This window comes from Zingiber officinale, chromosome 6B, assembly GCF_018446385.1.
Source record: "Zingiber officinale cultivar Zhangliang chromosome 6B, Zo_v1.1, whole genome shotgun sequence".
Lineage (NCBI taxonomy): Eukaryota > Viridiplantae > Streptophyta > Magnoliopsida > Zingiberales > Zingiberaceae > Zingiber > Zingiber officinale.
The window spans coordinates 47,571,939-47,598,137 of record NC_055996.1 but is presented as its reverse complement, the minus strand read 5'-3'; the positions used below and the strand labels follow the sequence as shown (position 1 = coordinate 47,598,137).

General features: G+C 38.4%; 1 long non-coding RNA gene and 1 pseudogene across 1 annotated transcript; both read right to left on the bottom strand.

Annotated features, from left to right (window-relative positions):
* Positions 1 to 290: 290 nt before the first annotated feature.
* On the bottom strand, positions 291 to 2,099 carry LOC121990130. The gene is made up of 5 exons (XR_006114468.1): positions 1,841 to 2,099; positions 1,589 to 1,646; positions 1,283 to 1,420; positions 813 to 932; positions 291 to 334 (listed from the first exon to the last, which is right to left on the bottom strand). It is a non-coding gene; the product is annotated as an uncharacterized LOC121990130 (long non-coding RNA).
* A 90-nt stretch (positions 2,100 to 2,189) lies between these two features.
* Positions 2,190 to 4,260, bottom strand: LOC121990956 (annotated as a pseudogene).
* Between the last annotated feature and the right edge of the window lie 21,939 nt (positions 4,261 to 26,199).

The window sequence follows — 26,199 nt, the reverse complement described above, 5'->3', positions numbered from 1 at the left end:
AACACAATATATGTAAACCAATAGATTGTTTGTTCTAAAAATCCAAATATACATTCATAATTTTGCAGATTTGAATATTGAAACACAATGAACTACTAGCTGTCTTTCACGTCAGGCTAAAGATGTTAAATAAATAAGGTATGTATATATATACACACACACACACATATATATATATATATATATATATATATATATATATATATATATATATATATATATATATATATATATATATATATATATATATATATATATATATATTGACAAAGATAAAGACACACCTGTTAAGAGAAACTGGATGTGAACCAGGAAATTGTGGGTTTGTTCTTCCCTAATAACCAAGAATAAGAAACAGAGAACTAATAAGAAATAAAATATAAATGAGTTAATACGATCAAATAAAACCACAGCAAATAAGACCAAATCGCATTGTGAAAATGTGACTGTTAATTGAAAATTTTAGTAGGGCTGGATCTAAAGTATAACTATATTAGTTACCAAAATAACAGGTACTTGTGAATCAATAAATAACAGAGGCTCCCTGACTGATTATGTATAACAGATTCATAAAGTTTTGAAAAATAAAATTCATAAAGAAAGACCATAAAAGAAAAGTGGAAAACTGAGAAAAAACTGAATCATAAATCAAGAGGTGCTAGAAGAAGGGAAAAAAAGTAGAGCTTATGATCTAAAATTCCAGTGTAATTGCAGCAACTTCCTATTACAGATGTAGTATTATTTAATGACCATTTAATGTGGATAATATAATTGAAAGAAATAACAACTATTACAAGGTGAAGTATCCATACCGTAGGCGACATTAAATCAAGGAATTGGTAACAGAGGTGGCGCATTGCATCTTGCTGATCATAAGGTATTGCATCACCTAGAACATCATCATTTGTTAAAATTTTAATATCCACATTCTCCTGAAAAAGAAAGCAGGTGTAAACTTCAACATTCACCAAAATTGAAAAGATTATTGATAGTACAGTGCCTCTACTGACTTCTAAACCCACACAAAGAATAATAAAAATAGAGTCTTGTGTAAAGGATATCCATGACATATATACATACATTTTATAGCTGACACGATATGATGTCAATACCTCATCAAATACACTACTGTACTTCCAGCAGAATCACTACTGTAATGAACTTTAATTTTTCTTGTATTCCAATACACTACTGTACTTCCAACAGAATCAAATTGCTTATTTCCAGATGAATAGGCGCAAACATAAAAATTAGTAAAATTAAAATTAAAAAATGGACTTACCTTAGCTCCTTCATCGCCAATATTATTTCCTGATAGGTTCAGAGTTTTAAGCATGGTATTCGTCTGAAGAACACCATAAAGTGCCTTTAGGCCAACTGCTGTAATCCCATTGCCAGAAAAATCAACTTCTTCTGCTGCCTGAGACTTGGAAAAAAACTAATGAGATGCTAAACGACACAAAAAATAGTTATGCTTAAATGTCTTGCTTTAGTAATGTCATACCTTTAAGAGTCTGGTTCAGTAATAGTTTACAAGTAGGAACAAGAAAAAAAGTAAGGTTATGGAAAAGGAAGGAAAAGAACTAACCTGTTGTAACCAAGGCTTTCAGCAAGAAAAAACAGACCATCATCACCAAAGTTACGACCTAATAGAATCATGAATTTGTTAAATATCTACAAGTATTCCATTACCTTGGTAAAGTAAATGTAAGTTTAATCCCCTGAAAAAGTTATCTCAGCATATTTATTACCAGATATTAGATTTAGAAATAATCAGTTATAGAGTGAACAATTGTAATCACTTGTTGTAGATACATTCTAACAAGTTTAGTGTGCTAACCTGACAAGTCAACACTTCTGAATGTTCTAAGTTCCTTGGAAAACTCATTTAGTTTTTGCCTAGACTCTTTTTCAAGTTTTGCATCACCACCTGATAGCAGGTTAGTCCCAGGAGAAAAGGACCACTTAAGTCCAGATGACGGAGCTTTTTTAATCTCAGATGTTAAGCCCTTTAGTTTTGGCATGATTAGTTTTCCAGCCACCTTCCATAAAACTGTGTGCTGAAGGAGTAAATTAGCTATACCATCTGAATAACTAAAGCATGATGAAGCAAAATGGAGTTCAGTAAAGCTATATTCTTTTAGCATTATTACCAAGACAGTCAAATTTTGGCATCATAGAGTAAGCATTCATATACATCTAACTTGAAGATGAACCAAGAGGCTAGCATGAATACCAAAGGATGTCAAAAGACTAGCAATGACAACAAAGGCTTGTAGAGTAACCCAACAGATTTGTCTTTGTAAAGAGCATCTCTACCTGCATGGATGTTGTATGTCATGAATAGCATGGCCATTTGCAAAATTCAAACTTTTGTCCAGATATGGAACTTCTTCAAGCTTGACAAATACAACCCGGTATTCAGGAATAGCAGCTGTATAAGGAGTAGATGCACCTGTCTCATTTTCTTCCTAAAGTAACTTATCCAACTCCGGCCAAAGAAGCTCCCTCCTGAAAGTACAGTTGATATTTCATATTCCACACAGGAGTAATGAGATAATGATGGGCAAAAGAGAAAAAAAATAGAAAACTAAAAAATAGCAGTAGCCGACATTGAAATTTGGATGGCATGCATAAAAGTTTGCTGATACTACATACCATGCAGAGAAGTCATCCTCAATACCCTGATCATCATCTCCTAACCCCACTTGGACAATGTGCTTGGCGCCTATGCAGAGGAAAAAAAATATAGAAGAATATCCAAGTACGAATGATGCTTAAATTCATTAAACACATCTGCAAACTTGCACATGACTACTACATTACAGTTGTATGTATGAAACTCACAGATAACATGACTACTCAACTGTTTCTTAGTAACTCCTCATACCATGTTGACTTTACAAGTTTTTAGAGTAACAATTAGTCTACAAAACAAGTTAAATTCTCTAGAAAAATGAAATGCATGAACTTTGAGCTTGCAACTGAAGATAGGATTTAAAATCAGCTTTAGGAGCATATGTGACTTAGTCAAATCACAAACTAAATAAATCAACTATATACCTTGCTCATAAAGCAGTTCATCGACCACCACATCAACCTTTGCAAGGACACAATACACAAATATATTAGCCAAGCAATTCCCACAAAAAGAATACTGACAATTTCATCATGCCAAACCTTATTAAAATGTTCATATTACTGATTGCCCAAACTAAACACACCAAATTGAAGATTTTCCAACCAGGTTCCTCTCTCTTTCCCCTATAAAAACTAATAATCATCAATCGATCAATGCAAAAGGATTATTGGTAGAATAGATTAACTAAATGTGCATGTTTCCAGAACCTCTGTAAACCATTTGTAGAACCGGGCAGCATTATCAGTAGGCTCGCCATCTCCATACCTAAAGAAAACAAAGGGATCAGCTCGAACTTTGAGGAAACTGATCGTTTATAAAAATAAAAAATTCCTGGCTTTCAACTTACGTAGCCAAGAAAAACACAGCCAAGCTCTCCTTTTTCAGGTTCTCCTCGTACTCATCATCCTCAGTAGCATATTCATCCTATAATTGAGGAAACTAACTACAGATCAGTCAATTAATCAGTAGTATTTCCAATGATCTGAAACAGAAGGAAGATAATCTTACGATATCCATGACTTTAAATATGGCATTAGGGTACCGTGCTTTTGCCTCCTCAGCCAGCGCCTAGAAGGGGGGAAAATCTAAGATCATGGGAGAAAAATTCAAAAAATGAACTACTCGGATAAAAACCCTAACCTTCGCGAACCCCTCAGCCGTCCTGGTTTGCGTCCTGAAGAAGACGGTGACCTTCTTCTTCCCTTGGTCCTCCTCTGTATCCATCTGGGTCTTCACCACTAGCGGCTTCGGCGTCTCGGCGGGCTTCCTTCCGCTCGATCGCCGGACGAAGAAGATTGCCACGCAACCGACAAGCACGGCGATGACTATGCTTAGGACGGCGATCAGCAGCCGGTTCTCCACGAACGCATCCCCGGTGCTGGAATCAAGCCCATAGCCGTCAGAGAGGGAGACGATGACGACCGACAAGAGATCAAGGGACGACGCCTTCTCGGAACCTATCTGCATCTTGGCGGATCGAGCGGTGAATCGGAAGCACAGATCTCCGATCTCTATTTCTGTCTGCTTTGAATTGGGAGAATAAAGGAGGTCAAGATTGGGTCGGCGATGGGAGGGGAGGAGAAGATAGAGGCGGAGAAGGTGAGTCGCCCGAAGACGGCTCTCTCTCTCTGCCTCCCGTGGACGGCATCATATAGGGTTAGGTTAGAGTTGAAAATTTTAGTTAAGTATTGGTGGGAAAATTATCATAGACATCAGATTTTAAAAACCGATGTTAAAATCGGTGTCTATTAATGAAAAAACGGACGCTCATAGACATTGCCTAAAAAACTGATGTCTATGAGCGAAAATCTGCGCTCATAGACACCGATTTTTGGAAAAACCGGTGTAAAATACTCAAAGACATCGGTTTTTGCTTAAAACCGTTGTTGTTCCACTGATGTCTATGAGGGTTTTTGTTGTAGTGCTCGCTCGACCTTCACTCGACTGGCCACATATCCCTCCTATCTTTCTTGACCTAAATCCCTCTTTCACTTACCTGGCCAACCTATCATAAGCCGTATCACTAGCCTCCCTTCAAGTCTAGTCAAAGGAGGTATAGCCGACTGACTAGACCTAAGTCTATTTCTGTCCGTTATTCATACCTACTACAGTTATCCCATGACACCCTCAGCATATATCTTGTGACCAAGTTAAATAGAGGTGTGATCCTAATTTCTGCAACATCAACCTTTACTCTTTCTTACTTCACTCTCTTATAAAGATATTATTGAGAGTTATGACTTCCAATCATCCTCCTTGGGATCAACTATTGTGGGAGAAAGAGAAGTCTTTGGCAGAGGCTATGCAAGCCTTAGATCTACATCACTCGAACCAAAGAGATTAGAAGTATGTCTACTAGTAGCTCAGTCTCAAGTTCGGTCTGAAGTGGCTTTGAGAGATAAAGCTTATTTGGATTTAAAGAAAAAGATTGAGGAGAGAGATGATCTAAGAGCTTAATATGCTTTATAAATAACCATTTTGACTAGGAAGGCTCATGTAGACGGTTTACTGATATTGCGACAATAACTAGACTTGGACAAACGGAAAGTTAATGTAAATTTTTTGCAAACTGAATTAGATCGGGCTAGATCAGAGCTAGCTTCTTTGCCACAAACCCAAGAGGGTGAATCACACAAGTGTAAGAGGACAGGACAAACATCTCCTCTCTGTCCAGGCTGTCATTCTTCCACACACCTGTACTTGGGATGGGAAGAACAATATGGTAGCTCCAGGAAGCATAATAAGTAGAAAATTATTTATCTGTTGTATTTGTTTTTAAAGATTCTCGGAAGTCTAAGAGTTATGATTGTATAATTACTGGTGATAATATACAGTTCTATGTTTATGTCAGGTTATGCTTTTTACCTTGCCAAGTGTTTCTTGGTTCGTCCAAGCTTAATTTGGTTACAATTTATGGAAGAACATTTTGTTGGCTTTAGTCATTCTACTTCTTAAGATATTAGTTTACTCTAATACATATCACTACCTCAACCTATGTTTTCCCTTGGTTCACCGAACTCGTTATTATTATTTATTTATTTATTATTATATTTTGAGATTTGCACAGTTTTTCAAAATGGTCTCATTAGTAATTAGTCCTTCAACGGAAAGAGAATGTTTGAAGATATGGCAGTTCAGTATATGCTTCGATCTATTCTGTCTATCATAAATGTCTCTTCCTGGACAAGCACCACATAACATTTTCCCCCCTTTTCCTAAGTCACCCTTGGCATGCTTTTCGTTTGTTTCTTATCACACATTCTTCTTGGCAAATCAACAGCTCTCCTCTGTCAAATCATTTTAATTTAACAGTGATCCTTATATTGCCCTAAAACCCTAAGTCTTTTTTAACTCTTTACTCTTCATCTTCCTCCAATTACTCTTTGACAATTCTCTTTTCTGACTTCCTTCAACAACCCGCGCTTCCTCATCTTCCTTGGTCTTTTTCTATGTAATACCCACTAAGCTTTTAAGATAAATATGAGAATGAAGAAATTGTCTTAGAAAAATATTAGTAGAATGTTGAACCAAAAAGAAATAAAAAAAAATAAAAATAGGGAGTGGTCAAGGATTGAACCTTGAACCTCTCATGATGTAAATGATAGGATTAATGGTTAATAACCAGTTGGTATAGGAATGATATATTGATAGCAAAGGAGGGAAACTCATGATAAGGATGAGAGTAAAAGCTAGCCAAAAGAAAGCAAGAAAAGAGCAAGAGAAAGGCAACTTGCCTTCCTTCTTTTCTCTCCCTCTTCCTCTCCCTTTGCCGTGACTTAAAGAGGAGAATTAAGGGGATTCATTCCCCCTTTGTTTCATCATGAATGATGAGAACAAATAAATAAATAAAATAAAAAGAAAATGAAAAAAAAGGGCTAAGGGAGAAGGAAAACAAAAACTAATTTTGCTACCTCTTCCCCCTTAACATAAAAGGGAGCATGTAAAGAGAAGATTTTATTTTTCTCTCATTTCTCTCATTCTCTCCTCTTCACCACCGAGAACCCTCAGCCCCCTCTCCTCCATTTTCGGTCCCCAAAAATAAGGTTCCTCCTAGGATACAAGGAAGGCTACCAAGGGAGATCAAAGGAGGAGAACAAGAAGAAGAGACTCATTCTTTCATCACCACACTTTAGAACCACAAGAGAAAAGGATGTAAGTATCCCCTCACCTATGGTAAAAGTGGTTTTAATGTGTTTTTGGATTTTATGAGGATTTTAAAACCTAGAAACAAAGTTGTGAAAATTCGGCCAAAGAAAGGACTTGTTGATCCTAGAAATGTTTAATATAAGCCTTGATTCATGATAATTTTTCTATGCTTTGTAAGAAGGTTTTCTCTCATATTTTTATATACATGTGATGCTGGATTAGAGATGTACCTAACCCTAGAGTTTCGGCCAAAAAGGTTTTATAAGGGCTAGGAAATTTATTTGTTTACCTAACTTGTACAAAACCCTCTAAATAAATGGTTAAGGATCCATTATTTTGTTTTCATACTTGAAGGTTACTTTGAACCAAAAGTACCCCACTCACAAGTTTCGGCCAAGGAAGGGTTTATGGTTAGGAAGACTTTGAATTTAAACTCACCATGTTTATATGATAGAATATAGAGTTTCTTAAAGAGTTGCATGCTTGTATGTTGATAGAAACTCATGAACATCACTTTTAATGTTTTGGCCATGGTAAGATGGATGCTTTAGAATAGCTTAAACAGATTTTTAACATGCTTAAAACCTCCATGACAATAAGATATGAAAGTTGTTTGATGCCCCCATGCTTAATTAGAGTATAGGAAAATTGGTTGCATGATATACGATAATTATGACCACAAGGGTCCTAGCTTGTTTGTGAACCAAATTTTTATGTATAGTTTCTTTGATATTTTTGCCATAAAACTTGTTTAGGTTTTCCACACTTTAGGCCACCTAAAACCTAGTTAAAGACATGGAAGATTTCGGCCAAAAATATGCTATGAGATAAAGAAAGGAAAAACCTAGGAAACCTAAGACACAATTTAAATGTATGCTTATAGTGCTTGACTTTTATACATGTTATGAAATGTGTTATGACTTTCTATGTTTTTATGCCATTTGAACAAATTCCATGCTTGATGAGGTTCGGCCATGTAGGGTTTAAAGACCAAGAAACCTTAAAATTAAGACCTCATGTGTTAAAGATGCTTCTTATGAAATTGAGACAACATGTTGATTGTGTTCACATGCTTATATATTTAACTATGATTCAAATGGACACTTTAAAGTCTCGGCCATGAAGGGATACATGCTTTAGAAACCCTAGAACTTACATTGAACATGCTCATGTCACTCTCCATGAAATATGAAATGTAGAAAGCTAAAAATTCACATGCTATATGTTGTTAGTGACCTAAATTGATGCTAAGGGAAGTTTTGGCCATGACCACTTGTATGATGCCATTTATAAATTTATACATGATGTTAGAGGAAGTTCACATGCTTATGTGCTTGCTTGAAAACCTAAATGAGTACTTGTAAGTTTCGGCCATGACATAATTTTAAGGGCTTAAAGGATTTAGGAATTAACTCAATTGTGCTTACCATATTCCTTGAAACAAATGCTATAAATATGGTTAAGGTTTCCATGCTTTATGTCATTTAGAACCTTGTTTCACACTTATTAAGGTTCGGCCAAATGAGGTTTAAGGACTTGGAGAACTTAGAGTCCAAGTAAATCTTGTTTATAATACTTCCTATGAAAATGATATGTGGATGAATTAGGTTCTACATGCTTGAATGTTGTTTAAAACCTAAATTGGCACCTAAGAGGGTTTCGGCCAAGATAAGAACCCAAGGGATTAGGAAGCTTAGTACCCAAATTAATCATGTTACATTGTTCCTTATGATTGGATGAGCACATGATACACTTCTATGCTTAGACATGTATGCTTGTGAGCTATACAAGATGAGAATTTCTACGATATGTTATGAGTTCAGAATATGCATGCTTTATGTTATGATATGTGGGTAAATTTTACATGCTTTGATGATATGATATGAGCTGAAAATATGCATGCTTATGTTATGATATGTGGTTAAAATTATGCATGCTTTGATGCTATGTTTAGTGCATAAAATATGCATGCTTTCATGATATGTTATGTGGTTAAATTATGCATGCTTTGATGCTATGTTAGTGCTTAAAATATGCATGTTTTATGATATGCTATGTGGTTAAATTATGCATGCTTGATGATATGCTTTATGCTTAAGATATGCATGTTTTTTTTATGATCTATGCCTAAGTGATGCATATTATTATGATATGATGTATGCCTAAGTGATGCATGTTGTTATGATATGATGTATGCCTAAGTGATGCATATTGTTATGATATGATGTATGCCTAAGTGATGCATATTTTTATGGTATGATGTATGCCTAAGTGATGCATACCTTTATGACATGATGTATGCCTAAGTAATGCATACTTTTATGACATGATGTATGCCTAAGTGATGCATACTTTTATGATATGATGTGTGCCTAAGTGATGCATGCTTTTATGATGTATGATATGTATAAGTATGACATGTACTTTACTTTATATGGCTTGTACCAAGGGTGGGCTCCATAAGCGCCCCGGGGTCGATGGAATAAGACTCGGGCCTCGTTAGGGATGGGCTCCTAAGTGCCCCTAGGTCGATGGAGTAAGACTCGGGCCTAGTATGTTTGCCTTGTAGGGTTCAAGACTTGCTCCCTTCGACCTACATAGGTTGCGCGCAATATGTAAGTGGTACATAGCCGGGATCCCCTTTAAGTTGAGATTATGTTCAAATATATATGTAAGAAGAAATGGTTTTAAAGATCATGAGACATACACATGTTTTTCGAATACATGTTTTTCAAATCATATTGCATATACCTTATGACGATTTATGATATGCTATGGTTGGATATGATTATGTTATGTTCCATGATATGTCCATGTGTATGATATGCCATGACTCCTTATGACGATATGCCATGATTAGATACGATTATGTTATGTTTCATGCTATGCTTTATGCTATGATATGCCATGACTAGTTATGATTCCTTCATGTTGCATGATATGCTTAAAAGAGTATGTTACATTATGTCATGACTAGTTGATATGATGCCATGTTGAGACATTATTTGATTATACTATGATTTTCGGTTTTAATGAGTAGGAAAGGAACTTACTGAGCCATGAGTACACACAGCTTACTTTCCTTGTACCACAGATAAAGGAAACAGCTGGATGAGCTAGAGGAGCAGCAGGAGAGGCAAGGAGATGTGTGTGGCAGTGGCTAGGCAACCAAATAAGAACCTGCTTTTAAAACTTTTAAAGAACTACGCTTTGGTATCATGAATTGTAGTACCGTATGTGTGACTTGATGTTATGTTTCTACTAATTTTGATATTATGTTATTGAGGCCTTGATTGTGTAGTTCGGATTTGATGAAAAAGAAAATAAAAGAAAAGTTTTTATTAAACTAAGAAAATTATTTTAAGTCTTCCGCTGTTTTAAAAAGAAAATTTGTACATAGAGTATCGTAGCCCCGTCCCTTAGGGATAGCAGGGAGGGCGGGCGTTACATTCTGTGACCTTCTTTACTTAAGGACTCAGTAAGTCACTTATTCCTTGAGTGTTTCCGTTTTTCACCATGGCTGAAGAATCTTTACTCCCTTGGTACGCTCAAATTCATTCTTCCTTTACCACTGTCGACCGAACTTTCATCCATTCTCTATATGAAATCCCTAAAGAATATCGTATTAGGGTCCCGCAACCTGACGTTTATGCCTGTCTTCCTCCTGATGTCTGTGTTACCTTTTTCAAAGATTATTTAGTTGCATTTTATGCTTTCCCATTCCTCCATTCTTGATAGATATAAGCCAATACTTTGGTATTCCTTTACAACAATTTACTCCGAACGCTTTTAGATATCTATGTGGGTTGTATATGATATTTCACCTCTTCAATATACCTCCTACTCCTCAGTATTTTTTCATGTTTTCTTAACCTAAAAAATCAGAGTCAGGAATATTCCTCTTTCAATCTCGCTCAAAGATTATGTTCTTTGAAGGAATGCCTTCATCCATCATGGGTTGGAAATCACATTTTTTCTTTAACAAATTTTCTGGGCCCGTCGCGTGGTCCACCAAGTGGCAATCTTCCTTTCCTTCTCTCCCTGACATAAGGGAGCTTCATCCACATCCCATTTTTTTTGAATATTTCAGTAAATTACTAGGTCACCGCTTTCACATTCACCAATGGATACGAGGTGATCTTCTATATATTTTTGGCCTAAGCCCTGTTCAAAAGAGCCTACAATATTCCCTTGGTAAGTTCCAACATTCTAACTATCCATCTTTTACAAACTAAAATACCCTTTTCTTTATTGCAGTGGATGCTATATTCAAAGCTTTGGTTGACAAAGCAATCTACTTAAAAGAGGAAGAATTGTTAGCTAAGGAGCGAGAGCTCAGGGAAGAACTTAACATAGCATTAGCTCAAGCATCTTATGCCTCTTTGTAACACCCATAAAATTCTTCTATTTAAATACAACAAAAAGAAGTAGAAGAAGAGATAAAAGAAAATAATAGATTAATAAATGACCTTGGGCTAGGATTGAATCTAAGACCTCTTATTTATGATTGGTTAAAGTTGCCATTAGGGTGGTGGTAAGGTAGCATCATATGAGCAATAGGAAACAATTCATTATATGTAGAATATATGTGAAGAGATGTTTCAACTTCCACTTGGTATAAAAGGAAAAGGATGAGATGAAAACCTAACTTTTCATCTCCCTCTTCCTCCTCTCCTCTCTAGCCGAAATCATCTCCTTCACCTTTGTTTTTTTCGGCCAAGATCTAGGAGTAGGGTTTCTAAAATTCTAAGTCTTAAAGGGGAGGATCTAAGAGGATAATTCCACAAGCTTCATACGCACGTGAAGGGTGTTTTGGAGATCAAGGCATACAAAAGAGAGGATTTTCTTCCCTACACCCTCTAAAATAGTAAGATCTAGCGAAAGGATGTAAGTACTACTCACCTGCAGTATGTGTTGCTTCAATTATGCATGTATGAACCTTCTTATTGTGGGTTTTTATGGTTGTATGCATGATTAAGAGATATGCATGTTAAAGAAGATATAAGACATGTTATGTAAGATGCCCTTTACAATTTTTGGGATTAAGAGCATGTTTAGAGGGTCTTGGATTGCTTCCCATGTAGTTTGGGGATAAGAAGTATATTCCAGTGCCCTAAAGTGCTTCCCTATAAGTGTGAGGGATTAAGTGCACACAAGGTGTTTGTTGAAATGACAAGCTAGTGCAAGTATAAGGAAGCGATATTTAAAGAAAGTATTTTACTTTGATGTGGCATTGTACTGGACACAAGGTCCATGGGTGGGCTCCTAGATCACCCCTAGGCCCCTAGATTTCCTAGTAGTATCTTAATAGGTTCGGGATTAGCTACCTCAGATCTTATTAAGGATGCGCGCAAAGTGGTACAATGTCGGGCCCAAAGCAAGTTGATTATTATTTTCATTAGTATGTAATATGATGTTTTCCCAAGTTTATTGTTTATTTAAGTGACAACATTCTTAAGTTTGGGAATTAGAGATTATAAGGTGTAGTTTTGATGAGAACTTGGGTGTAGTGTTAAATTGGCAAGAGTTCTCACACCATAGGTTAGATAAGAACAAATATGATAGGAAAACTAATAATCTAATATTTGGAACTTGGAACATAGGAACTCTCACTGGTAAATCAATGCAGGTAGTAGATATGATGATTAGGAGAAAAATTAATATTTGGAACTTGGGTGTAGTGTTAAATAGGCAAGAGTTCTCACACCATAGGTTAGATAAGAACAAATATGATAGGAAAACTAATAATCTAAGATTTGGAACTTGGAACATAGGAACTCTCACTGGTAAATCAATGGAGATAGTAGATATGATGATTAGGAGAAAAATTAATATTTTGTGTGTACAAGAGACAAAATGGACAGGTGAGAAGGCAAAGATGATAGAGAACACGAGTTTAAGTTATGGTACACTAGAAAGAGTAAAACAAGAAATGGAGTGGGTATTATTGTAGATAGTTTGTTAAAGGATGAAGTTGTAGGAGTAGTTAGAAAAGAGGATAGAATTATAGCCCTTAAGATAATAGTGGCGAAAGAAACTATGAACATAATTAGCGTATATGCACCACAAGTAGGATTAGATGAAGCTAACAAATCAAGGATTTGGGAGGACTTAGATGAAATATTACAAAATATTTCACCAAATGAAAGGATTTTAATAGGATGTGATCTAAATGGACATGTCGGAGTGAAAAATGAGGAATATGAGAGAGTACATGGGGTTATGGGTTTGGAACGAGGAATGAGGAAGGGAAAACTATATTAGATTTTGCGATAGCATATGACCTTATATTAGCTAATACGTTTTTTAAGAAAAGAGAAGAACACTTAGTCACATTCAAAAGTGGGAATAATAAATCGCAAATTGACTTTCTTATGGTTAGGAAGAAGGATAGAAAGATTTGTAAAGATTGCAAAGTCATCCCTGGAGAAAGCTTAACTACCCAACATAGGGTAGTAGTGTTGGATATACGTCTTAAACATAGTATCAATAGAAAGAAAATATATACAATTCCTAGAAATAAGTGGTGGAAGTTAAAGGATGGGAAGCAACATATATTTAAGGAGAAGGTAGAAGTACAAGCATTAGGTGAAATATACGATGACTCTAATACAACATGGGATAAGATGGTATCAAAGTTGAAAATAGTAGCAAAGAGTGTCCTCGGTGAGTCAAAGGGGCATGCACCGCTAAGTAAAGAATCTTGGTGGTGGAATGAGAAAGTACAAGAGAAAGTGAAGGAAAAATGAATAGCTTATAAGGAATTATATATTTGTAAGAATGAGGAAAACTTAAAAAAATATACAATAGCCAAGAAAGAAGCTAAGAAAGTGGTGAGTGAAGCAAAAAATGAAACTTTTGAACGGTTATATCAAAAATTGGATACAAAAGAAGGGGAAAGAGACATTTATAGAATAGCTAAAGTGAGAGAAAGAAAAACAAGAGATCTTAGCCAAATAAAATGTATTAAAGATTAATGTAATAGGGTATTAGTAAGCGATGGAGAAATAAAAGAGCGGTGGAAGAGGTATTTTCATCAACTTTTTAATGAAGGTTTAGGAGACCAACTTAACTTGGGTAATTTAATTAGGTCAAATGAGCATCGAAATTTTAATTTTTATCGTAGAATTCAAACTTCAAAAGTAAAACAAACTTTAAATGAGATGCACAATGGAAAAGTCGTTGGACCAGATGATATTCCAATAGAGGTATGGAAGTGTTTAGGGAAACAAGGTATTGAATGACTTACAAAATTATTTAACATGATATTGAAAACGAAAAAAATGTCTGATCAATGGAGGATAAGTACTCTAGTTCCCTTATATAGGAATAAGGGAGACGTACAAAATTGTGCAAACTATAGGGGTATTAAACTAATGAGTCATACTATGAAACTTTGGGAAAAAGTAATAGAAAAAAGATTAAGGAAGGAGACAACAGTGACAGAAAATCAATTTGGGTTCATGCCTGGAAGGTCGACAATAGAAGCTATACATCTTCTTAGACAATTAATTGAAAAATATCGGGAGCAAAAACAAGATCTACACATGGTATTCATTGACTTAGAAAAAGCGTATGATAGAGTCCCAAGAGAAATTATATGGCGAATTTTAGAAAAGAGAGGTGTTAGCGTAACATATATTGAACTAATTAAGGATATGTATGAGGATGTAACGACCAGAGTAAAGACTTCAGGCGGAGTAACTGAAGCATTTCCAATAAAGATAGGGTTACATCAAGGATCAACTCTAAGTCCCTATCTTTTTACACTAATTATGGACGAACTCACTGCGCACATTCAAGACATAGTACCGTGGTGCATGTTGTTTGCAGATGATATTATTTTGGTAGATGAGACACGTAAAGGAGTAAATGCTAAGCTAGAATCTTGGAGGGAAACACTAGAAGTTAAAGGTTTTAAGGTTAGTAGATTAAAGACAGAATATATGGAATTTAAGTTTAGCAATATTAGAAGTAATGAAACAATTATTAAGATAGGAGAGGACGAGTTGCCTGGAACCGAGCGATTTAAATATTTAGGATCATTTTTACAAAATGATGGAGGGATTGAGAGAGATGTCTTACATAGAATACAAGCAGGATGGGTGAAATGGAGGGGAGCGTCGAGTGTTTTATGTGACCGTAAAGTACCTCTTAAACTTAAAGGTAAGTTCTATAAAACCGCAGTTAGACCTGCTATGTTATATGGAGCTGAATGTTGGGCTATGACTCGAGCACACGAGCAGAAGATGAGAGTTGCAGAGATGAGGATGTTAAGGTGGATGTGTGGGCATACGAAGATGGACAAAATAAGAAATGAGAGCATTAGAGAGAAAGTCGGAGTTGCATCTATTGAGGAAAAACTCCGAGAGACACGTTTAAGATGGTACGGACATGTACTTAGATGACCAATAAATGCTCCAGTTAGGCGATGTGAAACTATGATAAACATGCATATCAAACGAGGAAGAGGAAGACCAAAAAAGACTTGGTTAGCAATAATAAAACAAGATAAAATTTATTTAAATATAGATGATGATATAATAGGAGATAGAGCTTGGCATTGTACTATCTCAGCAAGGACCACTACATCTCCATGAGAACTTGGGTGTAGTGTTAAATAGGCAAGAGTTCTCAGCAAGGACCGCTACATCTCCATGAGAACTTAGGTGTAGTGTTAAATAGGCAAGAGTTCTCACACCATAGGTTAGATAAGAACTAATATGATAGGAAAACTAATAATCTAAGATTTGGAACTTGGAACATAGGAACTCTCACTGGTAAATCAATGGAGGTAGTAGATATGATGATTAGGAGAAAAATTAATATTTTGTGTGTACAAGAGACAAAATAGAGCTCAATGGTGTAAAAGGATTCATACAGCCGACCCCACCTAGTGGGAAAAGGCTTGGTTGTTATTGTTGTTGTTGTTGTTGTTGTTGTTGTAAGGTGTAGTTTTGATGAACTATATTGTATAGCAAGGTCTATGATTTTCATTATTTGTTTTCAATACAAGCATGGTTTTATGTTGACGTCTCATGATAAACCTATTTAAAAATGATGATGTTTGCATGATGAGTCTATTTAAAAATACATGACATGTACATATTTCCAAATTATGGGTTTTAGCATGAGTAATTATTGAGTGCATGTTTTGTGTTCCTTCAAGCAGTTTGGCAAAGCATGTTTTCCCTTTTTAATGTATTGTTTTGTGAATAGGTGGTACTTACTAAGCGTTTGTTTATAGATTGCATTTCCTTATACTGTAGGTAAAGGTAAAGGAAAGCTTGAGTAGGAGGAGGCAGCAGGAGCAGTGATTGGGTGTGTGTGTGTGTGTGTGGCGGAACAATGGAAAGAGATCCGAGAGTTGTTAATTTGGGGAACATATAGAATTTTAGCTTGTTTCTTCACTTCATATTATATAAAATACTGGCATAAGTTGGTTATGAAGGAATTGACGGCTTGGCAGAATGTTTGGATGGCAAGTGAAAGCGAAAAATTGGAGAATAAGCTCTTCCGGTAGCGAAGGGGGAGCCTCCGCACGGCCCGTGGAACGGCCGTGCAGATTCACACAGCCTCGGGTTGTCTCCTCTCGACCAAGGCTACACGGTCGTGCCCTTCCTCCTCTCGGCCAAAGGTGACACGGCTGTGTGATTCCATACGGTCGTGCCCTTCTTCCTCTCAGTCGAGGTGAGACGGCTGTGTGGGATCACACGGCCGGACGCCTCCTCCTCTCGGCCATTACTACACGGCCGTATGATTTCCACACGGCCGTGTCTTTCCTTCTCTCTGCCGAAGTTACACGGCCGTGTGAGGGTCACACGACCGTGCCCCTTCCATCCTCTGCTAAGGGTCACGGTCGTGCAACCCTCACACGGTCGTGCCCTGTGTCAGTTGAGAGTACAACACCTGTCAGGGCCATATGGCCCAGACCCCTCAACAAGTTCAGACTAGATTTCTGAATTGAGTGAAGTGCAAATAACAATGTCCTTAGAAGGTATAAAAAAAAAAAAGAGTAAAGTAACGCCCGTGCTCTAAGGAGGGGCTTAGTCAGGCGGTCGTTACAGTTTGGTATCAGAGCCAGTTCCATCCTTCCGTCACACACTTCCAGCATTGATCCTGCAACCTCCAAGTAAGAAATTACAGTTTTCATAACTTTTATGCATCTAGTTCTATTATGATTAATAAGAATACTTGTTTAGATTTAGCACGCTTATATATGAAAATGCTATCAAGTGCTTATGATAGGAAGTAGTATGCTTATACAGGGAATTACTAATAATAGTAAATAAAAATGATGATAGGCTAACGAAATATCTCACTAGTTGGTCTATGGATATGTAGAATGGCTGGAGGACGACCAGCCAGACAACCGAGAGTGAATGAACCTCAACCAGTGGGAAATGAGTCTGCACCCCAACCCAACCTGTTAGAAGTAGTAGCTCAACTGCAGAGATAATTAGTGGAGCAACAGCAGGTCATTGGCACCCTGACTGCTAATCAGCAAGCTCCTCCTGTAGTCCCACCGGAAATCAATATGTTAACAACTACTATAGCTGAAGTATCATCGTTACACCTGTAGTCCCAGCAAAGGTGGTGAGGCAAGAAGCATACCTCATCTAGTGGTAGAAACTGAAACCAGAGAATTTCCCTGGCACCAATGAACCATGGGATGCTCAGGCATGGTTTAAAACCCTGGAGAGTATAATGGAGCTACTGGACTGGCCGGAGGGAGAAAAGATTAAGTGTGTCTCCTTCTGCTTCATTGGGGATGCAAGAATGTGGTGGGAACGAGTCAAGGCAAAATGAAAAGTAGATCAAATGACCTGGTCTGACTTCGAGATTGAGTTCTTCGAAGAGTTCCCCCATATGCGAGTCATGAACAAACATTACGATGAGTTCACGGAATTCCAACAAGGAAGTTTATCAGTAGATGAAGCTGTGAAGAAATTCAATAGGTTGGCTCGCCTATGTCCCGAGTTGGTCAGTACAGAAAGAGAGAGGGTAAGACTAATGCTCAAGATGCTGAGGCATGAGATAGCTCTGAATGTAGCTGGCGAAATTAATAGACCGCAGACTGCAGAAGAGCTGATTAGTAGTGCCCTGATCACGGAGCATTATCTGAACAGTATCAAGCAGCAGAAGATAGTACTGATGGAGAACAAAGGTCAAGGGAGTTCTGGCACTCAGAAACCCCTGAGTCATGGGTTAAACTGGAAAGGGAGCTCCAAGAGGAAGCAGTGGAGTAATAAGAAGGCAGAATCCATAAATAAGCAACCTAAGTATGCACATGTTCCACCTACGGAAAGAAGCATCCTAGAATCTGTCGCAAGGGCTCGAGTGGTTGTTATACCTGTGGTCAAGAGGGGCATATGGCCAAGAATTGCCCGACCAAGATCAACCTTCCTCCTGCACAACCTGTGCAATATGGAGGCAAGCAGGCATAGCTACACCAGATGCAGGTCACGTTGGAGGGTCCTCATATTAGCCAAGGTAGACTGGAAGCTCCACCAAGTTCTACAAATGCTCGAGTGTTCTCCCTTACCAGAGAGGAGGTACCAAATGCCTCCACCGTTGTCACAGGTCAGATATGTTGATGCAACCTTAGGTCAAGGTTGACCTGGTTGACCTGACTCGAGTTGACCTGACTTGAGTTGTATTTTGATGTTTGACGAGAATAGAAAAGTTCTATTTTGATGTTTGACGAGAATAGAAAAGTCCTATTCTGATGTTTGACGAGAGTAGAAAAGTTGTATTCTGATGTTTGACAAAATACAAACTTGGGAGATTGTGGGTGCAATCTTTGGTCATGGTTGACCCGAGGTGAGTCGACCTGATTCGGGAAATCCTGGTGAGTGAAGCCAGGTGAAAGTCCTGGTGAGTGAAGCCAGGCAAGGGAAAGTCCTGGTGAGTGAAGCCAGACAGTTGGAAAGTCCTGGTGAGTGAAACCAGGCAGTTGGAAAGTTCTGGTGAGTGAAGCCAAGCAAGGGAAATTCAGATAGGTCAAGGTTGACCAGACATCTGGTGAAAAGTCCAAGCAGGGAGCTTGGCACGAGAAAAGTCCAAGTATGGAGACTTGGCACGGAAAAGTCCAAGCAGGGAGACTTGGCACGGAAAAGTCCAAGCAGGGAGCTTGGCACGGGGAAAAGTCCAAGTATGGAGACTTGGCACAGAAAAGTCCAAGCAAGGAGCTTGGCACGGGAGAAGTCCAAGTATGGAAGCTTGGCATGGGAAGTCGGAGAGGGCTCGGCAGCTCGTTCTCCGAACTAGGTCAGAGAGGGCTTGGGAGCTCGTTCTCTGGACCAGATAGAGTTGGAGAGGGCTCGGTAGCTCGTTCTCCGGACTAGGTCAGAGAGGGCTCGGTAGCTCGTTCTCTAGACCGGGAAGGTTTTAGGGTTTAGGGCTGGGAAGCTCTAAGGCATTGGATCGGTCTGGTGACCGATCCAGTGATACTTAGGTTTATCTTTATCTCCTCTACTTTTTCATCACTTTTTTGTTCCTCATCAAGTGGAAGATAGTGTTTTTAAGTTTCAATCACGCCCTAAACCACTCTATTCCATAGAATTCCCCCTCAAGGAGAATGGCGGGACATGTTTTTCTTTATGCATCTTCCTTCTCCACCACCGCACCCAATAACTTGGCATTCCTTAATTAGATGATATCTTGGAAGATCCTGTTCTTCTTTCTTCTATGGGGAAATTAAAAGGTGCAAAGTTTAACTTGCCTTCCCTAATTATCGAAGGCTTATTATTTGCTTTTGGTCTTAGCACAGCAGACACAACTTTGTATGTTTCCTTTGGTAAGATTATTTCCTTATGTTTTGAACCATTATTATATTGTTCCTAACATAAATTTCTCTTTTTTCCCGCCGATGCTATCCTTCCTGCTTTAATGTATAGGAATACTCGCTTGACGAGAGCAAGTTTAACCAGAATAGGCGAAGAATTGTTGAGGGATCATCATTCTAATCTTGCATTAACTATGATTAGACCAGGACTTCTCATTCCTATGTCTCTTGTTATTCCTCCAACTACTTCTTTACTAGAGGAGGTACCCACTGCTCCTGTGGATTCATTGCCCCTTCTTCCTGCTTTACCTTCTTCCTCCACCAAGCCCGGTGCCAAAAGAACTCCTTGCAGGAGATCAATTACTCCCGGGTCTATTATAGCACCCATTGAATAGGATCCTTCATTAGCAAGCCTCTCACCTCCTGATCCATCTTCACAGGCTTCTGAACTTCTTCCTTCTTCTTCTTCACCATTTATAGCTTCTATTAGTTCCTCCATCCTCTTCAAACAAGCCAACGGATTACCTTCCTAGCTTGGTGAAACTTCTACCCCTACTTTGTATGGACTTCTTTAAATAAAGGGGTCCCTAGGTGAATCCTAGTTATAGTCTCAGGCACATATGAAAAGAAGTACCCTATATGAGAGTGCCGATGACCACAATCATTAATCTACTGCAGTAAGTTTTTAATTCTAACTTCCTTATTTCGTACCTACAAAATATAACCAAACTTTATTCTATCCAGCTATATGCTTCAAGCTTGTATTTGGGCAAACTAGTTGTAGATTTGAAGAGAACTAATCAGACCATAAAAGACAAAGTGGAGGAATTGTAAGCTACTTCCAACCTCCCTAACAATGAACTCATTCAGCTACAGGATAAGGTGAAGTCACAGATTGAGTTTACTGCTAGTTTAGAAAAGGCTTTACAAGACAACTGCCAACTACTACAATCTCGAGAGGAAGAAAAGAAAAATTTTGAGCTACAATTGCAAGGGCTTAATTCTATGCTTAACGTTGAAAGGGCTATAAAAGATAAAGCTCTCTCGGATGTTGCTTAGAAAACTACTCAACTAAATCAGCTGAAACAATTACATAGTTCGGGATCCCCTGGGTTAGACCCAGAGTTGGCTTCTAAAGAATTTGCCTTGTTACAATAACAAGTAAGATTACGAGCCCAAGATTTGTAAATAGGCTCACTTTTAAAAGAACTAGTGGAGGCTAAAACAGAGAAAGCTATTTTAAGGGGGGAAAGGAAAACCTACAATCTGAGCTTCGAGCATATAAGGCAAGCGAGGAAGAGCGCTGGCAAAGCAAGCGCAGATCTTATTTAAATTCTCCCGAGTTTGGTAAGGAGTATACTAGGCGCATTGTAGGAACTCTCACCCACTCTGTTGAAGGAGTAATCCAACAACTAAGAGAGGGGGGTTGCCTATCTGAAGATCTTCCTCCCCTATTTATAGATCGCCTATGGCTTAATCAAGAACTTCCAAAAGACCTCCTAAGCAAATTTGTTGGTGCAACATCCCTCAGGTCAAGGTTGACCTGGTTGACCAAGCTGAGTCTTGGTTTGAGTTTAGATGTTTGACAATAAGAAATTGATTGAAGAAGAGTCAAGTAGGTCAAGGTCGACCGGATACTTGACTGGGAAGTCCTAACTGAGATGTTAGGTAGAACGGAAGTCCTGGTGAGTGAAGCCAGGCAGAAGAAAAGTCTTAGTGAGTGAAGCTAGGCAGATTGAAAACCCTAGTGAGTGAAGCTAGGTGAAAGTCCTGGTGAGTGAAGCCAGGCAAGGGAAAGATCCAGATGGATCAAGGATGATCGGACATCTGGTGTTGGGAAGTCCAAGTAGGTCAAAGGATTGACTGGATACTTGGCACGAGGAAATACAGATAGGTCAAAGGGACTGACCAGACATCTGATGGAAGTCCAAGTAGGTCAAGGGAGTGACCAGATACTTGGCATGAATAGAAAAATCCAAGTGAGTCAAAGGGATTGACCAGACACTTGGTGGGAAGTCCTAGCAGGTCAAAGGAGTGACCAGATGCTAGGCATGATGTACCAACAGGTCAAGGTTGACCGGATGTTGGTTTGGTAGGCTTGGGACTTAGTTTTGGGCAAAAACCAAGTACTGGATCGATCAGTGGATCGATCCAGGCAGAGAGCCTCTGGATCGATCCGTGGATCGATCCAGATGTCCCAATCGATCAGTGGATCGATTGGGACGCGGCTGCTTCGCGCGATAAGCGCTGGATCGATCCAGGCGTTTTTCCCAGAGCACAGAGGCGCTCTGGATCGATCCGTGGATCGATCCAAAGCCTCCCCGATCGATTGGGAACATTCGAATCGATCGGGATCCGACCGTTAGCGTCGATAAAGGCCGCAGGCGCACGATTCCTTCGGCACCTCTTCACCGATTCACTCCAGATCTCTCGCCAGCTCCTCCACAGCACTCACAAAGCTCAGATCGCCAGTTCTTGAAGGATCTTGGAAGTTCTCCAAGTCAAGAGGCGGATCAAAGCCAAGAAGAGAAGCTAGGGTTAGGGTTTATACTCATTGTAAGCTTGTAAGCTTGTATTTCTTGTATCCTTTCCCTCTCTTCTTGTATTGAGTCTTGTAGGGCTTCTCCGCCCTTGGTAGTTACCATAAAGGAGAGTTTTATTAGTGGAGGGTGTGTGTGTTGGTGTGGATCCTTGGATTAGTCACCTCTTGTGAGGTGGATACCAAGTAAACCAACCGTGTTAGCGTTGTGTGATTGTTTGTATATTTTCCGCTGCCATATCTTTGAAGAAACAAGCAACGCCGAGCACCGAGCGAACGCGACGAGCTATTCACCCCCCCATCTAGCTACTTTTGGTCCTAACAAGTGGTATCAGAGCAAGGCCGCTCTTCACCGGAATCATCGCCGGAAGGGTCAAGCATAACAAGAAAAGCTAGAGGGTGAAGAAGTTGGAGCAAATTCTTCAAGTTCAAGACTTTATCAAACTCAACTTCAAGATGCAATTCCAAGATGGACTTGGATTTGACACAAGGGTGGCTCCACCGTACACATCCACAAGCTTCGATTCTTGGAAATCAAGAATCGAAAATTTTCTTATGATGGAGATAGAGCAATGGTTTGCTCTAATGGAAGGCGTCAAGGCTCCAAGAAATTCAAAGGGCAAAGTTCTCAAGAGGAGCAAGTGGAGCCAAGAGCAAGTCCAAAGGTGCGAGGCCAATGACAAGGTGACCAAGCTTTTGGTCAATTTATTGTCAAGCACCATCCTTTGCAAAATTGGAAAATTTGAAGATGCAAAGGAATTATGGAGCAAATTGGTCAAGCTTCATGAAGAGATCCCCTCCACTGCACAAGATCATGAAGAATCCAGAGAGGGTGACTCTTTGGAGCAAGACCAAGAGGAGGACTCCGAGGTTAAGAAATGCTCAACCTCCAAAGAAGAGGAAATCCAAGAAGCTTCATCCCCAAGGGAATGCAACGAAGGGAACAAGGAGGGAGCATACTCCTTGTTTCATATTCAAGATGATGAAGCCTCCACTTCTAGGATTGAGGGGGAGCAATCCTTGGTGACGCCGGATCAAGAAGAAGGAGAAGCTTCTACATCCGGGTCAAGAGACGAAGAGGAGAAAGAAGATTCTACCTCCACAATTCAAGAAAAATCAAATGGAGGAGAATCAAGGTCCGATCAAGAGGAAGCTTCTACCTCCGGATCCAAAGGAAAAGATGTCACCCCTACAAGCAAAGGTATAAATATTTCAATTAATAATAAAAATCATATTATATGCTTTGAGTGTAGGGAACATGGGCACTACAAGAGCAAGTGCCCTAAATTGGCCAAGAAGAAGGTCCAAGTGGCACAAAAGGGCAAGGTGAAGCCCAAGGAGACCACCCCAGGGACAAAGAAGAGCAAAGAGCACATTGTGTGCTTCTTGTGTCAACAAAAAGGGCATTATCGAAGTCAATGCCTCAAGGGGAAGAAGATGGTCAAAGCTCAAGGAGCCATTAGTCAAGGGGGAGCCTCCAAGGTAAAGAAGAAGGTAACATTTATTGAGCCTACTCCTTTACATTATGGTAAAAAGCATGATAGTTCTAATTTTTATCATTTTAATGCTATTTACCATAAGAATAGGAAGCATGAGGGCTTTAAGGAAAAGCATGTGGCCCTACATGCCAAAACTACCCAACCTAAGGTTAGGAAGGTAGATGGACACTTGGGAAAGAACATTAAGGATAATAGATACAAGCCCAAAAACAAAAATGCTCATGGGTGTAATGAAAAATCAAAATCTAAGGATTTAATGATAGAAAATCAAGTCTTGAGATCAAGACTTGATAAAATGGAAAAGACCCTAAAGAGGATGGAAAATATCCTAAAAGGGCAAAATGAGCATAACCTAGGTTTAGGGGTACAAAAGCCATCCAATGGCCATAGAGGTTTGGGATACAAACCCAAAGCAAAAAAGGATGTGCCTAGTTATCATAGGGTTCCATATAGCTATAGAACAAACCCTAAGTCTAGAGGTCAAGTCAAAGATACAAGGGAAGATATCCCTAGAAGTATCTTTGCAACCAAAGTGACTAAGACTTCTAAGAAGTCTAAGAAAGTCACTAACAAGGTCACAAGGGAGGCTATCCCTAGAGTTGACCTAGAAAATGTGACCAAGGCTTCTAAGAAGCTCAACAAGGTCACTAGGAAGGTATCTAGGGAAGTTATCCCTAGTGAGTACCTAGAGCATCCAAGGAGCACAAATAGGTGTTGGGTTCCTAGGAGCATCTTCTCTACCCCATAGATGGGTTAGAGAGTGTCAACTCCGATTAGAAGGGTAGTTAACCCAATTTTGAGGAAATTGACACTCAAGGAGCATTTTCAAGGTTTTTGTTAACCTTTGAAAATGAAATGGAATTATTATTTACTCCTTGAAAGAGTAAAATGTGCCTAATGGTGGAAGAATTGATTTTAATCTGAAATGGCACATATTGGGAAATTCATAAGAACTACCAAGTTGGGATTTTGGTATGTTCTTAGGAAATTTAAGGCAATCCGGGCCTTAATTTAAAAGTGCTGCTTTTGTGAAAAATGAAATATGTCAACATTTGAGGATATGCTTATTTTCGACTGGCATAAATTAATCAAGGGAATTAGAAATGCCAATTTAGGCTTTGGCATTTTCTTGAAGCACTTTAGGGCAATCTAGGTTTAAGTTGTAAGTTTAGCTAAGGTTTTAAGGATACTTAGATAGTTAATCTAGGTATATTTTATTCATGCTAAATCTTGCCATGATTATTTGCCCATCATATGCCATGACATCATGTCTATTTTTGCATTCATGTTTTATTATGAAAAATCCAAAAATACCATGTCATGACATTCATACATCATGTAGTTATAGGATATTTTCTTTTGAAAATTATTTCTTTTTGATATATGCCATAACATTATCATGCTATAAGTTTAATTCCTTGTAATTAAGGACAAAAGACATTTAACAACACTTATTAACAAATGACATCCTAGGTAGATGTCTAATATCTTTAAAATGCCTAGATAGATATGCATGATCCCTAGATTAGGGCAAAACCAAAATCTACATCTCACAAAGACTATAAGGTGACTTGTATGTGCTTTAGTGCACATTAGATACAAGTGAGATGTTAGGATGATGAACAAAGCTCAAAATGCTGATTTAGTACATTCTTTTGAGTTTTTAGGTTCATCAAAACACATAGTTATGTGTTTTCCCATCATTGGGAAAGCTAATGTACAAGTCATGTGCATTATGCCCAAGGAACATGATGGGATATTGGTTTTGAAAATATTTTTAAAATGTTTTTGGAAAACCTTGGTGAGGGCTATCTTTTGATAGTAATCACCATTGAATAGTTAGACACAAACTTGAAGAAAACGCTAAAGTTTTAGCAAGTTTTCAAGCTTGTGTCAATCTTTGAAAATATGATGTATTTTCATAGAAAACTATTTTTCCATGATTAAGTATGCCCTAAATAATGTCTACACGAAATTTCATGATTTTTGGATTTTTGTAGAATTTTCTATGGGTTTCTGAAGTTGACTGAAATGGAATTTCAGCAAATATCAGAGCTCCGATCGATCCATGGATCGATTGGAGTGCCTGAATCGATCCGTGGATCGCTCGCGAGCAGAAGCTCGCTGGATCGATCAGCCGATCGATCCAGGTAGTCTGAATCGATCAGTGGATCGATTCAGAAAGGTTCAATCGATTGGAACCCAACTCCAATCGATCCAAGTTGCTGATTTTGACTGGGAAGGCCTGATTTCAGCATCTTTGAACCTCTTTGAGTCTAGGTAACCATTCCAAACCCCTAAAATACATTTGTATACATACAAAGAGTGTTTTCATGTGAAAACAAGGATGGATTGGTTAAGGAAGACTTCATTGAAGTTTAGGTTGAGGTTTGTTTCAAATTTTGAGTATTTGAACCTCAAAACTTCTAAATTTAGGTTTCCTAAAGGTTTAGGGATTCCAAGTCATTGTTGGTGCAATGACAGAAGTTACCACCATGTCCTTAGGGGGAGGGACTCTTTAAAGATATGAAAAATTTATTTTTCATGAACCTTGGAAGGTGGTTAACCTTCTTTAAAGAAAATGCTC